The following is a 22,568-nucleotide window of genomic DNA, read 5'->3' as shown; positions in this document are numbered from 1 at the left end:
TGTCCTTTCACAAACCCTCACCTCCCCTCTGCATCCCTAATTGGCATCTTATGGTGACTTCATTTTTCACTCTTGGCTAAAAATGGGTCTCTGATGATTTATTCTATCCTGGGTGTTGACAAGCTCAAGAAGTGGTGCAGGGCCGCTGCCAGGCGCTGGAGGTAACAAAGCGTGACTCACCACTCTGAGGTCAAGGTGGGAGGCAAGGGAACCAGCTGACAGTACTCGCACACCATCCCCAGGGTTTCTCCCTCTCCTGTGAGGGCACTTCACTCCTGGAGACGAAAGGGCCACCCCAGAGCCCTGGGACAGAGACAGGACAGGCAGCTCACAGGCCTGTCACAGCTCAAGGCTGCTTCTTTGTTTCTCACCCCCAGTGGTAAACGCTAAACTGCCTTTCAGAGAAAGCTCTAAAAGGGAGATATAACCCAGCCCTCCTGGAACCTACTCGGTCACGTGTTCATAAAACAAGAGCACTGAAAGAACGACAACATTAAAAAAAAAAAAAACAAAAAAACCCCCTAGAGATTATTTAACTCAATCTTCTTACCTTATGGGAACTAATTCAAAACCCAAATCATTTGACCACGGTCACAAAGTGAGCTAGAGGTGAAGCTGGGACTAGAACCTGGGTCTTTCATCTCCCAGCCCTGTGCTCTGTATGCCGAGCACAACATAACGTGGATAAAATGTGAGCTCATGAACAAGTAGGGCCTGACTCCTTTCGCCGTGAACAGGAGAAAGACGCCCTAACCTTGAGGGGAGAGGCTGCTGGAATTTCAGCTTTGCCTTCATGCCTCCCTTTGGTGAGGCTCTCTGTTTGGCAGATGATCTCTTCCTAGCTTGTGGGGTCCCTGGAGTCCTTGGGGCTCTCCCAGGAAGGATGTGTTACCAGTAGGAAGGTGAAAACTGGGGATGATCCACAGATTCTTTCTGGGCTTCATCAAGAGCAAGTTGCCCTTATAAGCATTTTTTTTTTGCATTCCATCTGGCTGCTAAATGACCCCATTTCTCTTTTCTCTCTGTTGAGCTTCCAGGTAAACAATGTGTCACCCAGGAGAGACTTGAACTCATGGAGTCAGTAAATCAAAAGGGACCACAAAATTTCTCCAATCTGAATCTGCTGTTCTCAGTCCAGGAACCCACTCCACCACCACCAGGGAGACACCACACGACCCTGGGCTGGAACACTCCTCAGGATAAATGATTCTTCCTCCCTTCTTCATGGCCCCTCTGTGGCTAGACAGACCCAAACGGTAGAGACGGCTGTCCAGACCTTCCTGGCGGCAGCCTCTCTGCAATGGCAGGTCTGCCTTCTAGGCTGATAGAGAGCAATTGTTCTCCCTTCTCTGGACTACAGCTATGTCTTTGCTCATGGCTCACAGGTCCAGGCCAACACCAGAACCATTCTTGATCCTCCAAAGACTGAGCATCTGTTTGGTGGGCTAGGCAGGACTCATACTCAATTTTCTTTTCCCATCTGATTTCCACAAGAATAAGAGGAAAAAAAAAAAAAAAAAGCTTGCCCGCCTTCCCTAGGGAAATTGAGTAAGGATAAAAGCTAAGTGCCAGAGCCATCCATTTACTTCTTGCTAACAATTTTGGTGAAAGGTCTGATAGTGAGGTTGAAAAATATTATTGTTCTTCTAAATTCCTCATTTGCCTTCTCATTCCCTTTGGAAACCACATGTGAATTTCACCCAAAATAAATCAATTAATGGAGTTCCTGTAGTGGATCAGCAGAAACAAATCTGACTAATATCCATGAGGATGCAGGTTTGATCCCTGGCCTCACTCAGTGGGTTAAGGATCTACCGTTGCAGTGAGCTGTGGTGTAGGTCACAGCCACAGCTCAGATCCCAAATTTCTGTGGCTCTGGCGTAGGCCAGCAGCTACAGCTCCAATTTGAACCCTAGCCTCGGAACCTCCATATATCTTGGATGCAGCCCTAAAATAAAAAAAAGAGAGAGGCAAAATAAATCAATTACTTACTCTATGCCAGGCAGCATTCCAGGGATACAACAGTGAATGAACTAAATGAAGTTCCTGACCCCGTAAAGCCTGTGTTCTAGAAGAGAAGATAATAATAAACAAATAAACAATATAATATAATGTCAGGAACTGGCATGCACTGTGAGGAAAACAGCAATGTTAAGGACAAACAGTGATGGAGCTTTTGGGTAAGGGGGTGAGGGGAGGTCTTGGAAGTGACATGTGAGCAGAGACTGGAGTGGGAGGAATGGGGAATGTTTCCCTCCTTGGAAATATCTGGGGGAGGTATTCTAAGATGAAAGAAGTACAAGGCATTTCTGATCAGGGTGCTATTGGATCAGTTAGGATGCTTCAATTGACTTTTCATAGATGAAAATCATTTTTAAACCAAATATTGCCAATAGCTGAAAAACGTCAACATGACCTTACTTGCTTTTAGAAGTCTTTCGCATTCATAACCTGATGTCTAGTAGGTGGGACCACGGGCATCTGCATGAAGTGATCAAACAAGCTTACCTTTGTGAAAAGGTCCCTCATATGGTATCCTTATTAATAATCACAACAGCCCCACAAGGTAGGTTTTATAATTAATTCATAACAGTGTTACAGGTGGGGAAACTGAGGCTGCAAAAAATGAAATAGCTTGAGTGTGCAGAGCCAAGACCAATAGAATCTGATGTCCTGGAGTTCCTGTTGTGGCACAGCAGAAATAAACCTGATTAGTATCCGTGAGGTTGTGGGTTTGATCCCTGGCCTCAGTCAGTGGGTTAAGGATCTGGCATTGCTGTGAGCTATGGTGTAGGTCACAGACATAACTCGGATCCTGTGTTGCTGTGGCTGTGGCTGTGGCGTAGGCTGGCAGCTGTAGCTCTGATAAGACTCCTAGCTGGGGAGCCTCCATATGCCATCGATGTGGCCCTAAAAAGCAAACAAATTTAAAATTTTTTTTAATTAAAAATAAAATAGAATCTGATGTCCTGTTGTTGGGACCTTTCTTCACTGAAACCTGGTGTAAAGTACATGAACACCTGAGCTTGTAAATATAACTTCAAATCAGCACAATATCCAGAGCTGAAGATCAATGTCTCTGGGACAGTGTGGCAGTGACCACACAGCTGTCCTTCAGATGGACTTGCTAAAGGGAGCAGAGTTGCCCTACAGCCCTTGTTAGCGCCCTGAGGACCCATATCCCTGTTCGTGTCCTCCAGGCTGCTCCCAGCCAGTGGCTGACCACAGCAGTGGGGGTACCGTGCAGGCCCATCCTGCGTGACACAGCAGGCAACCTCCTAGTTCTTGGACTCCTGCTGGCCTGGCCGAAATGCTCTGTTATCTGAGGCTTTTTCTCCCCAGTACTTCTTTCCGTCTCTCCTTTCACAGGTGTCAGACCTGCACTATGGTCTGAAGGCTCTGCCTGCCCTCTCTCACCACCTCCCCTTTTCTCCTTCACAGACATTTCTCCCAATAAATCTCTTGTGTGTTCCAGCCCTTTCCGGCCTGTGCTTCCAAGAGGATCCATATTGACATCATTTATAATCTAAATAGTTTTGTTTTACTTCTTTAAAGAAGAGCTGTATTATTAGTTTATTATATCTTTACCTTTCTGGACTTGCAAAACTCAAAGAAAAGAAATGTTTTTTTCTCAGCTATCTGTGTCAGACTTGTACCCTCATTAATGGCAAGTGTACAGGGTAATTCTGGAATTTTACAGGTGTTAACCGAGGTGAGGTTTTGGTCTGAGTTCTGACAATAGCCTTTAATGTTAGCAGTTTCCAATCTGCTTCACAGATCCTTGTCTAAGGCAAAAATGTGCTGCTTGCTTCCCTGGGTATGCATTCCAAGCATGGAGCTCATCAGAGCTGTTGAGGTACATGGGAACGTATGTAAGTGGTTCTAGAAGTTTGCCGGAAGTGCTGTGGGCAGATGTAGGGGTCTGACCCTGCACTGTCCAACAGAAATACAATGTGAGCTACCTATGTAATTTTCAATTTTCTAGTAGTCACATTAGAAAAGGAAAAAGAAACAGGTTAAGTTAATGAAATACCTTATCTATCCCAAGATATCCAAAGTATTATCATATCAACATGCAGTCATATTTAAACACCACTAATAAGATATTTTACTCTTTCTTTGCACACTAATCATTTCAATGAGTCACATTTCAAGCGCTCAATGGGCACACATAGCCAGTGGCTACTCTGTTGGACAGGGTTCATCTAGGGCCTCTGAGAAATAATACCTGAATGTGAGACAGTCAATAGCCGGGTTTTCTTAGTATTCCTCTAAACCGGTTACAGATCTTCACCCAACCCCACCCCATTGTGGAATTTGTCAAATCATCACCCAAGGGGATTTTTATTCAGGACTTTTTCTAGTTTGCTAGGTAATAGGAAATATTCATTCTGTAATGAAATATTCCTAGGATTGAGTTCTTAGGCATATATGAGATGTCAGCTCTCAGCATGATTTTAAATAAATCTTTGCAGCTAGAGAATCAAGTGTATGAAAATATGGGGTTATTGCCTTCTCCCAAATGTCTTACTTTAGCAGCTTCAGCAATTACCTATCATATGACTCTGTTATCTTCTGCCTGGTCCATCAGGTGAGGAGCCATCTTCCACCCCATCTGTCAGGTTACATTTCTAGCAGAGATGTGGTAACTACTTTAAGAAAGCACTATGAGGAGTTCCCATTATGGCTCAGTGGTTAATGAACCTGACTAGCATCCCCGAGGATGTGAGTTCAATTCTTGGCCTTCCTCAGTGGGTTAAGGATCTAGCGTTGCCATGAGCTGTGGTGTAGGTCACAGACTCAGCTCAGATCCTGCGTTGCTGTGGCTGTGGTGTAGGCTGGCAGCTGTAGCTCCAATTTGACCCCTAGCCTGGGAAACTCCATATGCCACTGGTGTGGGCCTAAAAGACAAAAAAAAAAAAAAAAAAAAAAAAAAAAAGAAAGAAAGAAAGAAAGAAAAGAAAGCACTATGATATAGTTCCCTATGCCCCACAGTAGGACTTCATTGCTCATCCATTCTAAATGTAATAGTTTGCATCTGCTAACCCCAAACTTGCAGTCCATCCTACTCCTTCCACCCTCCCCCTTGGCAACCACAAGTCCGTTCTCTATGTCTGTGAGTCTATTCCTGTTTTGCATATAGGCTCGTTTGTGCCATATTCTAGATTCCACATATAAGTGATAGCATATGGTATTTATCTTTCTCTTTCTGACTTACTTCACGTAGTATGAGAATCTCCGGTTGAACCCATGTTGTGCAAATGGCAGTATTTCATTTTTTATGTCTGAGTAGTATTCCATTGTGTATATATATATATATATATATATATATATATATATATACCCATCTTCTTAATCCATTCATCTGCCGATGGACATTTAGGTTGTTTCCATTCTTGGCTATTGTGAATAGCGCTGCAATGAACATATATTCAATCTCTTGGGATAGAATGTAATGGAAGATAGTATGAAACAAAGAATGAATATATATATATATATATATGTATATTTATATATATATGACTGGGCCAATGTGTTGTACAGCACAAATTGGCACAACATTGTAAATCAACTATACTTTAATTTAAAAATGCACTGTGGGAGTTCCCGTCGTGGCGCAGTGGTTAACGAATCCGACTAGGAACCATGAGGTTGCGGTTCGGTCCCTGCCCTTGCTCAGTGGGTTAACGATCCGGCGTTGCCGTGAGCTGTGGTGTAGGTTGCAGACGCGGCTCAGATCCCGCGTTGCTGTGGCTCTGGCATAGGCCGGTGGCTACAGCTCCGATTCAACCCCTAGCCTGGGAACCTCCATGTGCCGCGGGAGCGGCCCAAGAAATAGCAACAACAACAACAACAACAACAAAAAAAAAAAAACAAAAAACAAAAAAAAGACAAAAAGACAAAAAAAAATAAATAAATAAATAAAAATGCACTATGATACTCCATTTTTTAATACTAGAATTATATATTTAATACCAACTTCACATGAGGCAAATATTGTGTATATACCTGTACATGTGCTCATTCAATTTTCAACCATGTATTATTATCTCCAGTTTACAGTTTTAAAAAATTGGGTTTCAGAGAACGAAGTAACTTGCCCAATGCCACATTGCTAACCATTCTCCATCCCTTTAAAAATTGGCATTGGGAAACCAATATCCTAAACCAATTTACAGTGTTGATGGAATTGTAAATTGGTTCATTCTTTTCTCAAATTAACTTGGCCATGTTTAACATGTTGTAAAATGGTCCATGCCCTTTGACACAATGATCTTGGAATTTATTTTAAGATAATAAATGAAATACACATGCACACACTCACACATCAGCTTGCATAAGATGATTATGACAGAAATATCTGTGACAGCATAAAAAAATTTATATAACCCAAATCTTTCACTCATTTAGCAAACATTTACTGCATACCTTCTGTGTGTTAAGCACAAGTCTAATACCAAGGATTCAGCAGTGGAGAAAAAAATAGAAGGACAAAAATGATCCCTGTTTTCATGGAGAAGTTTCACACGCAAATATCCTAGGAGGACAGAATAGAAGTGGATAATGAGAACCACACACACATGTTTTTTGGCCACACCCCCCGGCAGGTGGAAGTTCCTGGGGCAGGGATCAAACACGTGCCACAGCACTGACCCTAGCTACAGCAGTGACAATGCCAGATATTTAACCTGCTGAACCACACGGAACTCCTACTATCCATATTTAAAGGGTAAAAAGAAACAAAATAACTCTTTTTTTTTTTTTTTTTTTGCTTTTTGGATACTAGTCTGATTTGTTTCTGCTGTACTACAACAGGAACTCCAAATTACTCTTGATAATATATTTTGTTTAATCTAATACATCCAAATTATGTAATCAACATAAGAAACTAAAAAAGATATTTTGCACTTTTTTAATACTAAGTCTTCAAAATACAGTGCATATTTTGCATTTACAGCACATTTCAATTTGAACACTAACCTTTCATCAGAAATCTATTTTGATTTCATAAAATTTACCCTTAAAAAATAGTCATATAAACAAGGTGTTCCAAAGTTTTCCCAATATGTTAGTCGATTATTAAAAATAATTTTCTTTTAATATTTGCATCCATATTGACCGAATTAGTTTGTCTTTTAAAAGATGGATTGATTTGACTTTGAAGCAAAACCATATGTTTTAAAACAATTTTTGTTCAAGTTAGCTAACTTCACTAACTCTTGGATCTGCTCTTAGTGCCACAGATTCAAAAGGATATTACACAAATTGAAAAGTCACTCTGAACTTATCAGTATCAACAAAGTGTCCTTCAAGTTTTTCTTGTAGTTTTTCCAGTCAATTTACATAACACTATCAGTAATAAATAAAACCTTCTGCAATTGATTCATATTAGAAAAAGTTATAAAATTGTTATCACTTGTTTAGATTATGGAAAGTTTTGATTTCAACATAAATTCTTGTGCCTATATGGCTAGGCCACAAATAAGCTTTTCCTTTACTTAAAAATCTCAAATTTAGGGAGTTTCCATTGTTGCACAGCAGAAATGAATCTGACTAGGAACCATGAGGTTGTAGGTTCAATCCCCAGCCTCGCTCAGTGGGTTCAGGATCTGGTGTTGCCGTAAGCTGTGGAGTAGGTCGCAGATGCAGCTCAGATCTGGCATTGCAGTGGCTCTGGCCTAGGCCAGCAGCTACAGCTCCAATTAGAACCCTAGCGTGGGAACCTCCACATGCCACAGGTGCAGCCCTAAAAAAAAAATCTCAAATTTAGCATGTCCATATGCAGTGAGAAAACATAAATCACACTGACATTTTGTGTCTTTGATTATCGACCGTTTAGCAAATATTCCTTTTATTTCAAGAAAAAATTGGATTTCCCAGTACAGTAAATCTTTAGAAAACTCTTCCTCCACTCAAACAATAAGTATTGGCAAAGAACATTAAATTCATTAAATCCATTGTCTTCTACTTCTTTCAACAGTTCTGGAAATGGGATGATTCATAGCATTTGAATATCTATAATGAACAATCTTAACAATTCCATACAGTATATTTTTCATTTTTTCATAGCGTCTCTTTCAGAAAACCCAGCCCAAATACTTTCAATACCTGACACACAGTGAAGTGAAGCAATAAGGGAAAACCTCAGTCTCTTATTTCAAAATTCCAATAAATCTGGGTTTTTTAAGCTGATATAGCTAGATTATAGTACAACATGAAAGAAACTAATTTTTTCATATCTAGCTGAAATTTTTTGATAAATAGAAAAGATGCAAAAATACCATGCCGGAATTCCCATTGTGGCTTAGTGGTTAGTGAACCCAACTAGCACCCATGAGGTTGTGGGTTCGATCCCTGGCCTCACTCCGTGGGCTAAGGATCCGGTGTTGCCGTGAGCTGTGGTGTAGGTTGTAGACGTGGCTCAGATCCCACATTGCTGTGGCTCTGGGGTAAGCCTGCGGCTACAGCTCTGATTGGACCCTTAATGAGGGAACCTCCATACGCAGCGGGTGCAGTCCTAAAAAGACAAAAAGACCAAAAAAAAAAAAAAAAAAAAAAAAAAAAAAAAAAAAACCATGCCTTGGATTCAACCTTTTAGGGCACAAACTGACATTTCTTTGTAAGTGTGGGGAAAAAAATCTAAATGTTACTATTCTAGTCATAGTACCAGCTTCTGCACCTCCACTTGATCCTATATGGCAGTAGTATGCCTTAGTTTTAAATTTAAATGTTTATCCATACTTATTTTTTAACTAGAAAAATAATTTAATTATATTACAGTTAAAACAAATGCAATGTAACATTTTTAATAAACCTAATCACTAATTATAGCTTACATAGGTATCACTATAATTCACATTGTCTGCATAAAATATTCAAATAAACACAAGTTATAGCAGATAAAAAGAAAAAAAATTACCCAAGCCTGATACCAATTAGGTGGGTGAAATGTTTAGGTATAGACTACGGTAAGATCTTACGCAATGTAGTGAAATGTCTAACAACAACAACAATAACAAAAGTTGTGTTTAACAGAAAAAATATTTTATACTGCTATAGCTTTAAGTTAAATTAGGTTAACTTCTAATAAGTTAATAATCCCATTCCTCAGTCACCTGGCCAACTTTCAAGGACTTGATAGCTAGATATGACTAGTATTGCAGCAAAGCTCTGTTAGGCAGGGAGAAGGTTCAGATCACTGGCTTCTTTAAAGCTGCCTTATGTTTCTTTAAGTTCCCAGAAGTTTGGAGGGGAGAAAAAGCGTTTGGGGATGGATTGCTGGCTGCCCCTTTCACTGCAACCAAGGTTGCTCCACTTTTATCTGGTTTACATATTGGATCTTCACAGAAGACTTGGCTGGAAGAAAGTGTCCCAGTGGGTGAAAGCTTTGGTCCTCTGTTTCCTTGCTCCTGAAAGTGGTAGCTTTAGCATGGACATCCCACCCCAACCTCTGAGCTAGATGGAAATGCATGTTCTCAGGCCCTACCCCAGGTGATTCCTGTGCACATTACAGTTTAAGGAACAGTGGGCCCAAAATAAATAAAAATAAATAAATAAAAGGAGTCCCCATTGTGGCTCAGTGGTTAACGAATCCAACTAGGAACCATGAGGTTGCGGATTCGATCCCTGGCCTTTCTCAGTGGGTTAAGGATCTGGTGTTACTGTGAGCTGTGGTGTAGGTCACAGATGCGGCTCGGATCCTGTGTTGCTGTGGCTCTGGTGTAGGCCGGCGGCTACAGCTCTGATTAGACCCCTAGCCTGGGAACCTCCATATGCTATGGAAACAGACCTAGAAAAGGCAAAAAGAAAGAAAGAAAGAAAGAATGAAAGAAAGATAAGGAACAGTGGGCTACATGGTTTTTTGAGCCCCTTGATGTCCTTTCCCTCTGAATCACACACACACACAACACCCCACAGTGTTTTCAGGAGGAATTAACCCATCATGAAGCTAGAGCTAAACTCTGGCATCTTGGAAAGAAGCACAGGTCAGGGGATGCAGCCCTCAGCATTCCCGTGGGCGGCTGTGATGGCTTCTGGATTCTGAGTTACAGCCCCAGCACGTCCCTACCATTCCTGCCACTGCTGTGCCTGATGGACAAGAAGGACTGTCCCTATCGGAGAAGATTCATTAATGTGGTAGAGGAAGTATGCTTTGTCATTAAATGAATGAACCCTGTCACCAAACTGAGTGGCTCTAAGTCCCAAAGTCACCACTCTCTAGCTCTGTGACCTTAAGGGAAAAATTTTTTTAATTTTTTTTTTTTTTTTTTTTGGTTTCTTTTTATGGCCACACCTGTGGCATATGGAAGTTCCCAGGCCAGGGGTTGAATCAGAGCTGGAGCTGCGGCCTACGCCACAACCACAGCAACACTGGATACTTAATCCACTGTGCAAGGCCAAGGATCCAACCTGCATCCACATGGAGATAACATCGGGTCATTAATCCACTGAGCTACAATGGAACTCCACCTTGGGAAATTTTCTTAATCTTTTGTACCTCAGTTGGCTCATCTGTAAAATGGGGATCATAATAAAAACATACATAAAGGGCTATTATAATGATTAAATGAATTAATATGGGTAAATCATTTAGAACAGTGCTTGGCACATAGTAAACACTAATAGCAATATAAAAAGCAATCAAGCTCTGCACATTTTCTCTCATTTTCAGTTACAAAGATAGTGAAAGTGCACCATTTTTCCTTAAACAATTTCCTATCTCTGGGCAAGTGGAAGTTTTACCTGCTACAAGTGGCCCATAGCAGGTGTCTGAAATGTTTGCTGAATGAATGAGTACTTGCAGTAACAGATATGTGACTGGAATAGGAGGATGTGATATCCACACACACTCAGAATCCCAGCCGTTTCCTCCAAGTATTGGACTCCCCGTCCTTCTGGTGAACCATGGCTGGATGCTTACCTACAGTGTTTCAAGAATCATTTGAGTGTGAATGCTTTTCCATCACTGAAGAGATCCCAAAGCTATAGCCAGCAAAGCTCCTGCAGTACCTGAGCAGGCCTGGCTGCATCCTCAGAGGTATCATGCTAAGTTGACTCCAAGACAAGCGAGGGTCTCGTCTGACCTGCCCCCATCGAGTGATCAGAATCCTTCATGTTCTTGGGGTTCCTCTCACTCTAGTACTGTATCCTTAAGATTTCTTCCTTGTAGCTTCTTCTAAGCCAGGCCTCCTATACGCTCTAAATTCACATTTCCTGCTGCTGCTGACCGAACACCTACAGCTTGCTGCCACTCCCTGAGCTGTGTCCTCAGGGGAGAGATGAAGCCAGAAGAGAGCAGTGGCCATATCACCCACCCTGTCTCTGTTTTGTGCTGCAAGGAGGAGATTCCTGGCTCTACTCTCTCAGGCTGACAGCAGAAAATAGTGATAATGCAAAGTATTTCTTAGGAAAAGAAACAGGAAGGCTGCTATCTTCTGTATTAAACTCTGCATGGTAAACTTTATGTTGGAGAAAATGGCAGAGCTCTTGAAGGAAGCCTACATGCAGGTTGCATGTATTCAATAGTTCCAAGGGTGGGGAGAATACTGAGTGCTGACAGGGAGGTGGTCTCTATTTGAATGGATGACATTCAAGCTCTGTGTCATATATTCTTTAAATCAAGCCAAGTCCTCTCTTTGCTTGAGGCTTCAAAACACAAGCGAGATCACTGACCAAGATGAGGCAAGAAGAAATTGGCTGGGTTGTACTCAAAAGAGATGAGCTTTGCTAGGTGATTCAAGATAAGAGCGCAGGTGCAAAAGAGAAAGCAACCCAGGTGACTGAAGGGGAATATCGTACCAAACATTTTTTCCTTTCTGCGTAGAAGTGGTACAACTACCATCAGGATTAGCGTTCTAATGTTGATGAGTTGAGCTTTTCAGAGGGATGAGCATGTTCTCATTAAACTCAGAAAGGACAAAGCCCTAAGCAGAGTGGGCCCCAGGCCCTGGCCAGGGCACAGAGCCCAGCCCAGCCCAGCCTCTGCTTGTATGCTCTGCCTGACACTTAGGCCCAGTGCTTGCCCATCTCCTCAGAACTCCAGGGCCAAAGTTTAGATTAACAGATCCCTTTGTTTTGGTTGAAAAAGCAAGGTGTCTTAGCTTTTTCCTTTTAAATTGTCTTTATCAATTTTTAATCAATAAAGTAATTCATGCTCATCATAACAACTGACGCAAAGGTTGGTATATATCTTTCTTAAACATAAGTGGGAGGTGAATTTGTTTTCTTAAAAACAGGATTTTCTGAACATATGACTTTGGCATCTTATTTTTTCATGAACAATCCTCCAGGTCAAGGCCTACAGAACTAATTATTTTAAATAATAAAATAATTAGCTGTGTCAGAGTCCACAGTATGAATGCACATACTTTGTTCCATTATTTCCAACTTAATTAATATTCAAATTATGATCTAGAGTATTTTGGCTTGTTTGATTTTTGTTTTGGCTATTACATACATTACTGCATTAATTATCTTCATAGATATAGCCATACAAACGGGTCTATATTTCTGAAGAAAACATGTACAACAAAACGAACTGCTTGGAAGTAGGGATGTGTCTTTTTTAAAATAGATATTACCAAATTACTTTTCAAAATTAGAAATCCACTCGCCCAAATGCAAACTATGAAAATGTCAGTCTTCCTACAGCTTCACCAATACCCTCTGTTTATTGTGACTTTTGCTGTTTTCTAAAGAATATTCATTCAGGAAAAAATAACAGAGCAGGTTACCTTTCTACCTCAGCCCTCATCACACCAGACTCCCATGTCCTTATACATCTGTCCTTCCCATAGGTTGTACAGCACCAGGAACAAAACTAATGTACGGACTATGGCTGATTATGATGTATAATCATAATCACAATGTAGAAACTGTAACAAATTTACCACTGGAGTTGTTGATGAAACTGAGCAAGATCCTGTGGGACTGAAGGCATGACAGCATTTCTCTGTCCCCTCCATGACCTTCCCTGAGTTCCAAAGGACAGGATCAAAGGGTTGCACATCAGGGAAGGGAAGGGATGCAGAGACAAGGGTGGAGCTGTCAAGAAACTATAATGCAACCTAGGGGCAGGGTCCTGTTTCTGCCTCAAGGGATACCCATAATGTCTTTGAGCTCTTTTGCAAAAAGGAAACCCCCCAGCAAATAGAAGACTTCAATTACTTGATGAAACTGTCTCCATTCAAGAGAGAATGTCACAGAAGCTCAATCAGGAGACCACCTGAGACCAGATTAAAGGAATACAGGCCCCTCCCCCATACACACTGATCCTTATCAGCAATCCTACCTATGAACCATTGCTATAAAACTCCTTACCAAATCCTTGGGGGACAGAAGGTGGGGGAGACAGTTTTTGAGGTCTGAGCCCACTGTTTCCCCTTTGCCTGGCAAAGCAATAAAGCTATTCTTTCTTCTTCAACCAAAACTCTTGTCTCTGAGATTCAGTTCCAAGGTGAAACACAGAGGCCAAGTTTCAGCCACACTGATGAGGGGAAGCTATGTATGTGTGAGGGTAGGGAATATAGGGGAAACCTTTGTACCTTCCTCTCAATTTTGCTGTGAACCTAAAACTGCTTTTAAAAATTAATCTTCTTTTATACAACAATCCAAAACCTATGGGACACTTCTGAGAAGGAAGTTTATAGAAATACAATCTTATCTCAGGAAATAAGAAAAAGCTCAAATAAACAACTTAACCACTCACCTGTAACATCTACAGAAGGAAGAACCGACAAAGCCCAAACTTAGTAGAAGGAAAGAAATCATAAAGATTAGAGCAGAAATTAATGACGTAGAGACAAAGAAAACAATAGAGAAGATCAATGAAAACAAAAATTGGTTCTTTTAAAAGAACAAAAAAATTGACAAACCAGACTTATCAAGAAAAAAAAGGGGAGAGGGTTCAAAGCAATAAAATTAGAAATGAAAAAGGAGAATTTAATAACTAATACCATATAAATACAAATGATCATAAGAGACTACTATGAGCAACTACCTGCCAAAAAAAATGGACAACCTGGAAGAAATGGACAGATTCTTACAAAGGTACTACCTAACAAGCTGAACCAGGAATAAAGAGAAAATATGAATAGATCAATCACAACTACTGAAATTGAAAGTGTGATTAAAAAACTTCCAAAGAACAAAAGTCCAGGATCTGATGGCTTCACAGGTGAATTCTATCAAACATTCAGAGAATAGTTAATACCTCTTCTGAAAATATTCCAAAAAATTGCAAATAAGGAAATACTCCTAAGCTCATTCTATGAGGCCACAATCACCTGATACCTAACCTAAACAAAGATACTATAAAAAAAGAAAATCACAGGCCAATATCACTGATGAACCTAGATGCAAATATCCTCAACAAAATAACAGCAAAATGAATCCAACTATATATTAAAAGGGTCATTCACCATGATCAAGTGGAATTCAGCCCAGGGATGCAAGGATTCTTTAATATTCACAAATCTATCAGTGTGATACACCACATCAACAAACTGAAAAATAAAGACCACATGATCATCTCAGTACATGCAGAAAAGGCTTTTGTATCTATTAGAAAAACATCCATTTCTAATAAAAACTCTCCCGAGAGTGGGCATAGAGGGAACTTACCTCAGCATAATAAAAGCAAACAAACCCACAGCTAATATCATTCTCAATGGTGAAAAACTAAAAGTATTTCCACTAAGAACAGGAACAAGACAAGGATGTCCATTTTCACCACCATTATTCAACACAGTTTTGGCAGTCCTAGTCATGGCAATTGGAGAAGAAAAAGAAATGAAAGAAATCCAAATTGGAAAAGAAAGAGTATAGCTATCACTGTTTGGAGATAACATGATATTATACCTAGAAACTCCTACAGACACTACCAGAAAAATGGATACAAAATTAGTACACAGAAACTGATTGTATTTTATATACTAACAATGAAAGATAAGAATGAAACATTAGGGAAACCATCCCATTTACCATCACATCAAAAAGAATAAAATACCTAGGAATAAACCTACCTAAAGAGACAAAACACCTGCACCCTGAAAATTATAAAACATTGTTGAAAGAAATTGAAGATGGAAAGATGTACCATGTTTGTGAATTGGAAGAATCTACACTGTCCAAATGACTATACTACCAAAGGCAATCTACAGGTTCAATGAAATCCCTATCAAATTAACAATGACATTCTTCACAGAACTAGAAGAAAAATATTTTAAAATTTGTTTGAAAACACAAAAGACCCCTAATAGCCCAAGCAGTACTAAAAAGACAAAATGGAACTGGAGGAATCAGGTTCCCTGACTTCATGCTGTACTACAAAGCTACAGTCATCAAAAGAGTATGGTACTGGTACAAAAACAGAAAGACAAAAGGAATAGGATAGAAAGCCCAGAAATAAATCCAAGCACCTATGATTAACTAATCTAAGACAAAGGAAGCAAGAACATACAGTGAAGGAAAGATGGTCTCTTCAATAAGTGGTGCTGGGAAAACTGGACAGCTACATGTAAATGAAATTAGAACATTCTCTAATACCATACACAAAAATAAACTCAAAATGTATTAAAGACCTATATGTAAGGCCAGATACTATAAAACTCCTAGAGGAAAATCTGGGCAGAACTCTCTTTGACATAAATCACAGCAACATTTTATTTGATCCACCGCCTAGAATAATGACAATAAAGACAAAAATTAACAAATGAGACCTAATTAAACTCAATAGCTTTTGCACAACAAAGGAAACCATTAAAAAATGAAAAGACAACCCACATAATGGGAGAAAAATCTTTGCAAACAATTCAACCTACAAGGACCTAATCTCCAAAATATACAAACAGGAGTTCCTGTCGTGGCGCAGTGGTTAACGAATCTGACTAGGAACCATGAGGTTGCAGGTTTGGTCCCTGCACTTGCTCAGTGGGTTGACAATCCAGCGTTGCCATGAGCTGTGGTATGGGTTGCAGATGCGGCTCGGATCCCACATTGCTGTGGCTCTGGCATAGGCTGGAGACTACAGCTCCGATTAGACCCCTAGCCTGGGAACCTCCATATGCCACGGGAGCGGCCCAAGAAATAGCAAAAAGACAAAAAAAAAAAAAAAATACAAACAGCTCATACACTTCAACAGAAAAAAAACAAACAATCCAAGTGAAAAATGGGTAGAAGACATAAATAGACATTTCTCCAAAGAAGACATATGGATAGTCAGCAGGCACATGAAAAAATGATCAGTATCACTAATTATTAGAGAAATGCAACTCAAAACTACAATGAGGTACCACCTCACACCAGTCAGAATGGCTATCATTAACAAGTCAACAAATAACAAATGCTGGAGGGGCTGTGGAGAAAAGGGAACCCTCTTACACTGTTGGTTGGAATGTAAATTGGTACAAACACTATGGAAAACAGCATGGAGGTTACTCAGGAAACTAAATGCAGAACAACCATATGACACAGCAATCCTACTCCTGGGTATATATTGGAACAAAACTTTCACTCAGAAAAATATATGCACCCCTATGTTCACAGCAACTCTATTCACAATAGCCAAGACATGGTAACAATCCAAATGTCCATCAGCAGATGAATGGATTAAGAAGATGTGGTACGTATATGCAATGGAATACTACTCAGCCATAAAAAGGACAAAATAATACTATTTGCAGCAATATGGATACTATACTATACTAAGTAAAATAAGTCATAAAGAGAAAGACATACCATATGATATCACTTATGTGTGGAATCTAAAATATGACATAAATGATCCTATCTACAAAACAGAAATAGACTGCAGACTTAGAGAGCAGACTTGTGTTTCCCAGGGTGGTGGGGGGAATGAGTGGGATGGACTGAGAGTTTGTGGTTGGTAGCTGCCAATTATTACATTTAGAATGGATAAGCAATGGGGTTCTACTGTATTGCACAGGGAACTATGTCCAATGTCATATATATATATATGACTGGGTCACTTTGCTGTACAGCAGAAATTGAAGGAACAATGTAAATCAACTATACCTTAATAATTTTTTTATTAGCCTTTTAAAAAAGTGAATAAGAACACATTTTATGGTGGACTCTGGGACATACCCCAGATCCTCAGGAATGAAAGGCTCTTATGTTAGCTCCTGGGAGTGGCACAGAGGACAGCCTTCAGGGGTCAGACACTCTGGAATTGCCTCAGCTGAATGAAGAGTTACTTTCCCAAGGTCATGTCTCATTCCTGATTGATACAGGGATGTAAATACCCAGCTTGCTTGTCTCAATTCCGAAGGATCATTCATCTTCAGAACTGCCCGCAGGGTCACCGTCACAGCTTCCTTTAAGACTCCATCACAGCTGGGTTTCTCCTTCTGCCTAATCCTTCTCTCTTCCCAAGGACATCCCTTGTCAACTCCCCAGTGCTCATCTCTGTCTCAGAGTCTGCCTCCCGGAGAAGCTGGAAATAAGTTATATGTTTTAAGAGAATGGAAGTCACCCAAGTGTTCATTCAGAGTTTCTAACTTACAGAGTTCATGACATAAAGTTCTTTTGACTTGGGTGGGCCGATTTTCCTGTGTGATGCCTCCCACAGATGAAGCAGCAGCCACAGACTTAGACCTCTGTATTGCAAGAGAGGTATGTGTATTTTCTAGACAATAATTACACATTCCCCAGGACTGTGTTGCTCATCATTACTGTAAAAGAAACTGGAGAGCCAGAGAGATCATTCAGCACAACTCTTCTTAGATCTTGCCAATCGTTAGGTGAAAAGTGGGTGGTCACTTGTGTTTTGATTGAGATGTCCCCAACTACTGAGGTTGAGAATGTTTGCAGGTGCTTGTTTGCAGGCAAGTGAATTCCTCTTTTTGACCTGTCTATTCAGACATTTTCCTTTTTGTTTCTCCTACCCTTTTCATAAAAACTGGGAATAAATTTTTGGATATATGTTGTTTGAGCTTTTTTAATGATAGCTTTTATCACTTCTAAAGATAACACCTTATGGGTTGGTTTTTGGAAGAATATTTTAGTTTGGTTTTACAAATCCACATACACAGAAGCATATAAGGAAGAAACTATCTTAGTCTCTTAGGACTGCTGTGACAAAAGTAGCATAGATTGAATGACTTATAAACAACAGAAATTTATTTCTCACAGTTCTGGAGACTGGGAAGTCCAAGATCAAGGCACTGGCAGATTTGGTATCTGGTGAGGGCCTACTTCTGGTTCCTACACAGCTATCTTTGTGCTGTGTCCTCACATGGTGAAAACGACAAGGGATCACTCAGGGGTCCCTTTGATAAGAGCATTAATCCCATTCATTAGTGCTTCACCCTCGTGATGTAAGCTCCTCCCAAAGGCCCCATCTCCAAATACCAATGTCATAGTATCTATATGGTAACCATCATATTGGTATTTGGAGATGGTTCTTACATAAAGATTTAAGTGGGGGTGGGAGGCTATAAACATTTAGTCTATAGCAGTAACAATCACTTAAAATTTCTCCACTTAGAAAAGTCATTTTGAAATTTGTTACATTTCCTTGCAATTTTTTCATGCCCAGTTTTCATAATTGGAATAACCTGACAAGATAGGGTATATTCAAGGTGGTATGGCCATAAACATAATTGGACTAATCTTGTATCAGACTTCATATATAGCTTTGAATTCTAGTTTTTCCATACAATAATATATACCAAGCATTTTTCTGAGTCACGGAAGGCCTTAATAAACATATAAATGGCTACCTAATCGTTTATCAAATGGATAAACCATCATTTGATATAATCCCTTCGAAGTATCAGACATGTGGATCCTTTCCAATTTCTCACTATTACAAATAACACCATGATGATCTTCCTAGGCAGAGATATTTGTTTGTATTTCAGATTATTTCCTTAAACACAGTCTCAAGAGAGGAAGTGAGTTAAAAGTAAAACCATTTAAAGATTCTTGTTATGGTATCAGTTTATCTTTAAGAAGTCATTTGTAAACCAATGTTTTACATCTGAAGAAAAATTACTGCAGTGACAACATCTCACTTAGACTTAGTCCAAGCATTGGTGATACCAGCCAATGCCTCGAGGTCTTGCATCAATTAAGTAAATATTTGTTACACCTACTGCTTATTTTAGGCACTAGAGGGAGTAGAGATTCTGCTATCAAAGAGCAAAGGGTCTGAGAGAAAGATGAACAATAAGATTATCATACAAGAGTGAAGCAAATCTTCAGCAAAATTCTAAGTCAGTTGTGCAAGGAAGGTGGTGAAACAATGCAGCCAGGAAGATAAATTGTTACGTCATAGTCTCATAAACACCCGTGAGGGCACTGAGACCCTTCATATAATCAATACTGGAAGTTTATGAATGCCAAGTCTGGGATTTGAAACATGGTTACAGGATTTTACATAATGGCATAGGTTTACGGTTTTTACAGCTTTGCTTTTATGATCTACTGATGGTCATCATCACAGTTTCCCTGATAGCAGGTCCCTGGCATTCAGCCTCCACCTTCTTCCTGTAGAATTTTATCTGACTGGAGCCCACTCTGGACTGTGGCTTTGAAACTGCCCTGTGTGTTCAGGGCAAAGATTGTATTGCTTGCTGGTTGCGGATACACTGCGCAACTCAGGGGGCTCTAGTGAGTAGAGAGAGACTCACCAGACTGGCTTCCAGCAGAGCATGCTTTGTCTGCTGCTCAGAAGCTGAAGAGACCCCAGACCCAGTGACTCCACCCAAACTACCTAAGAGCAGTACAGTGGGATTGCCCTCAAGTCAGACGTTCTGAACGTGACCCACGCTCGCCTCATGGGACATGGACAACTTATTAAAACCTCTCACCTTTCTTTCCTTAACCATACAACTGACCCAAGAGTGATCATGAGAAGACAAAAAGATAATGTATAGAAATGCACTTAAAAGGAGGAAATTGTCTTTGAAATATCAGCATTTATTATGTTTGAAAAAATCTAAATGGAAGGTTTTCTAGTCCCTTTTCTCTGAACAAGTTTTGATGTCCACAGGGGATGGGAAGAGAGGAAAGATAGTGCATGAACTTATTCGTTGTTTGTTTTTAAAAAGACATACCTTAAAGCCATGTGACAGAAGTGCTGCTTTTCTGGCTTTGGTGCATCACTAGAGAGACAGACTTTGGCTTAAAAACACATTTTTCTGTGTACCTAGGGTTTCAAAAGTTAAGAGAGGAGTTTTGTACAGATGCACCTCATCTTATGGTGCTTTATTTTATTGCACTTTGCAGATACTGCCTGTTCTACAAATTGAAGTTTTGTAGCATTGTCAGATGTCAGCATTTTTTAGCAATAAAATATTTTTAATTAAGGTATTTACATTTTTAAAGACATAATGAAACTGCAACTTGATAGACTACATGGAAATATGTATAGTCTAAACTACAGTTAAACATAACATATACTGTAAACATAACATTTATATGCATTGGGAAACCAAAAACTTCCTGTGGCTCACCTTATTGTGATATTAGCCTTAATACAGTGGTCTGGAACCACACCCACAATATCTCTAAGGTGTGCCTGTGGAAGACTAGGAGGGAAAGATTCTTTAGGGTTTACAAGTTGTTACTTGTAGGCTCTACACCATAACCATGCAGATCTCTGAGGCCACAGGAACTACCTTCCACTCCATCATCTGCAAAGGAAGCCCTGGGAAGCAAATTCTAACATGATGGGATGGGGGCGGGGGGGAATTCAGCCAGGCTTCCGAACAAATGAAGATCAAAGAATATTTTAGCAGAGATTTTTGGAGAAGCACTTCTACTTTAGTGAAGTTGTGAAGAAACCTGCAGATTTGTTATTTCTCCTACTTTTGTTGGATGGAGAAAATAGATTATTCTTTTAAAAGGCTACATAAAAAAAGAAGGAAGCATTATCCTGGGTGATTGAATTGGGCACACCTGGGGGACGACTCAAATGGCTACACCCTCATTTAAAGAAGCTCAGGGGAGTTCCCGCTGTGGCTCAGTGGTTAACGAATCTGACTAGGAATCATGAGGTTGCAGGTTCAATCCCTGGCCTTGCTCAGTGGGTTAAGGATCTGGTGTTGCCGTGAGCTGTGGTGTAGGTTGCAGACATGTCTTGGATCCCACGTTGCTGTGGCTCTGGTGTAGGCCGGCAGCTACAGCTTGGATTCGACCCTTAGCCTGGGAACCTCCACATGTCACCTGAGTGGCCCAAGAAATGGCAAAAAGACAAAGTAAATAAATAAAGAAAGAAAGAAAGAAGCTCAGGGAAGAGAGAAGTGACTAGGCTGCTTCCCAGTATTCCCCACTCCCAGCCTCCCCCAACTGCACTGCCAGCCAGCCAGGTAATAGCCTCTGGAGAGCAAAACGACTTGAGGCATCCCTCCTCACCAGCCACCAAACCTCCATCCTCTCTGGCACCCCCACATGGACAGTCAAGCCCTGTGCCAGGCTGACAAGGTGCTGGGGGGCGGGGGGCGGCGTTGCTTTCCCTGCCTGCTGCCTTCAAGGACCTTCCCCTGCCCTCTACCAAGTCCCAAGGCTCCTGCCTCTTCAAGAGCAAGCCCTGCTCCTCACACTTGACGTCTCCACTATCACCAGCTGCTGGGCAGTGTCATCCCAGCTATTCTCTCCCTTTCAGCTTCCATCTCATCGCTATTCCCTAAGGATCCTCTTTCTGCCTTTCACTCTGAAATCCCTTCCCTGGCCTGTGCTTGAAAGAGGGTTTGAGAAATTCTCAGGACACATTATAAATATAACACAGTTCCTGTCCTGTGAATCCCCAGCCCCAGTCAGGAACATGTGGATCCTTGCTTCTCTCTGCTCCCTAGCCAGGAGACGTGGTATTTTTAGATGGACTGCAGAACTGGGAAGGTCAGAGTAAGCCAAAAGGATGCGTCCACTGAACAGAAACCCTTACTGAGATGGGAGTAATAATCAGAAGTGGAAGAGCTATCATTTTCTGAGACAATTTCCTATTTACCTGTATCTTCTGGACTCCTTAGCATCACTCACTGGGGAAGATAAGCAGATGTGTTGGCTTCACTTTATAGAAAAGGAAGGTAGAGTTGAAAGAAGTTAAGTAAACGGCTACAGTAGAACCCCAAACTGCGTGGTCGATGATACCTGAGGGCCCTTCAGCTTCTTGCAGCAGAAAGTGAGCACTGCCCCCACTGGTCTCTAGCCAGGAAGCCAGTGTGTCCTGCAAAGATGCCTCCACCTGCCAGCATAGGCTGCCTAGGCCCGCCAGCCCAGCCAGGCCAAGGCTAGGTGTGCAGGGGCCTGTGGGAGAACGTGATGCCTTAAGAGCAAGGGAACAGTGGTGTCCTGCTGAGAATCTCCCATCAAGTAAAGTACGGCTGTGATTGACAACAAACCACAAGGGCAACATTGCAAGAGCTGTACACTTCTGACCTTATGGAAAGCGAGGTAGCCACACTCCAGATCCCCTAGACCGGGTAGAACATGCTGCCAGTACAGACTCCACCACATATCTGCCCACTGCTTCCCCACCAATTCGCCCTGACACCCTAAGAGGTGGGTTTTGCTCTGTGCAGTTTGTTCTTTCTTCCAACAAG

General features: G+C 40.9%; 1 long non-coding RNA gene across 4 annotated transcripts in view; it reads right to left on the bottom strand.

The window, feature by feature from the left end:
* The window catches only part of LOC102158936 (uncharacterized), a 257,286-nt gene that overhangs the window by 23,798 nt on the left and 210,920 nt on the right, over positions 1-22,568 (bottom strand). For 3 of the 4 annotated variants that reach the window (XR_014810690.1, XR_014810682.1, XR_014810688.1), the window contains one exon: positions 1,993-2,068. This is a non-coding gene — a long non-coding RNA (uncharacterized LOC102158936). Of the gene's footprint in view, positions 1-1,992; positions 2,069-5,218; positions 5,416-6,429; positions 6,539-22,568 lie in introns of all 4 variants that reach the window. The other variant, XR_014810687.1, reaches the window with a different exon arrangement.

Source organism: Sus scrofa, chromosome 1, assembly GCF_054392235.1.
Source record: "Sus scrofa isolate SSC_HxYL_T2T_F1_AM1 chromosome 1, Sscrofa_HxYL_maternal_Yorkshire_Landrace_v2.0, whole genome shotgun sequence".
Lineage (NCBI taxonomy): Eukaryota > Metazoa > Chordata > Mammalia > Artiodactyla > Suidae > Sus > Sus scrofa.
This window is presented reverse-complemented; position numbering and strand designations above follow the sequence as displayed.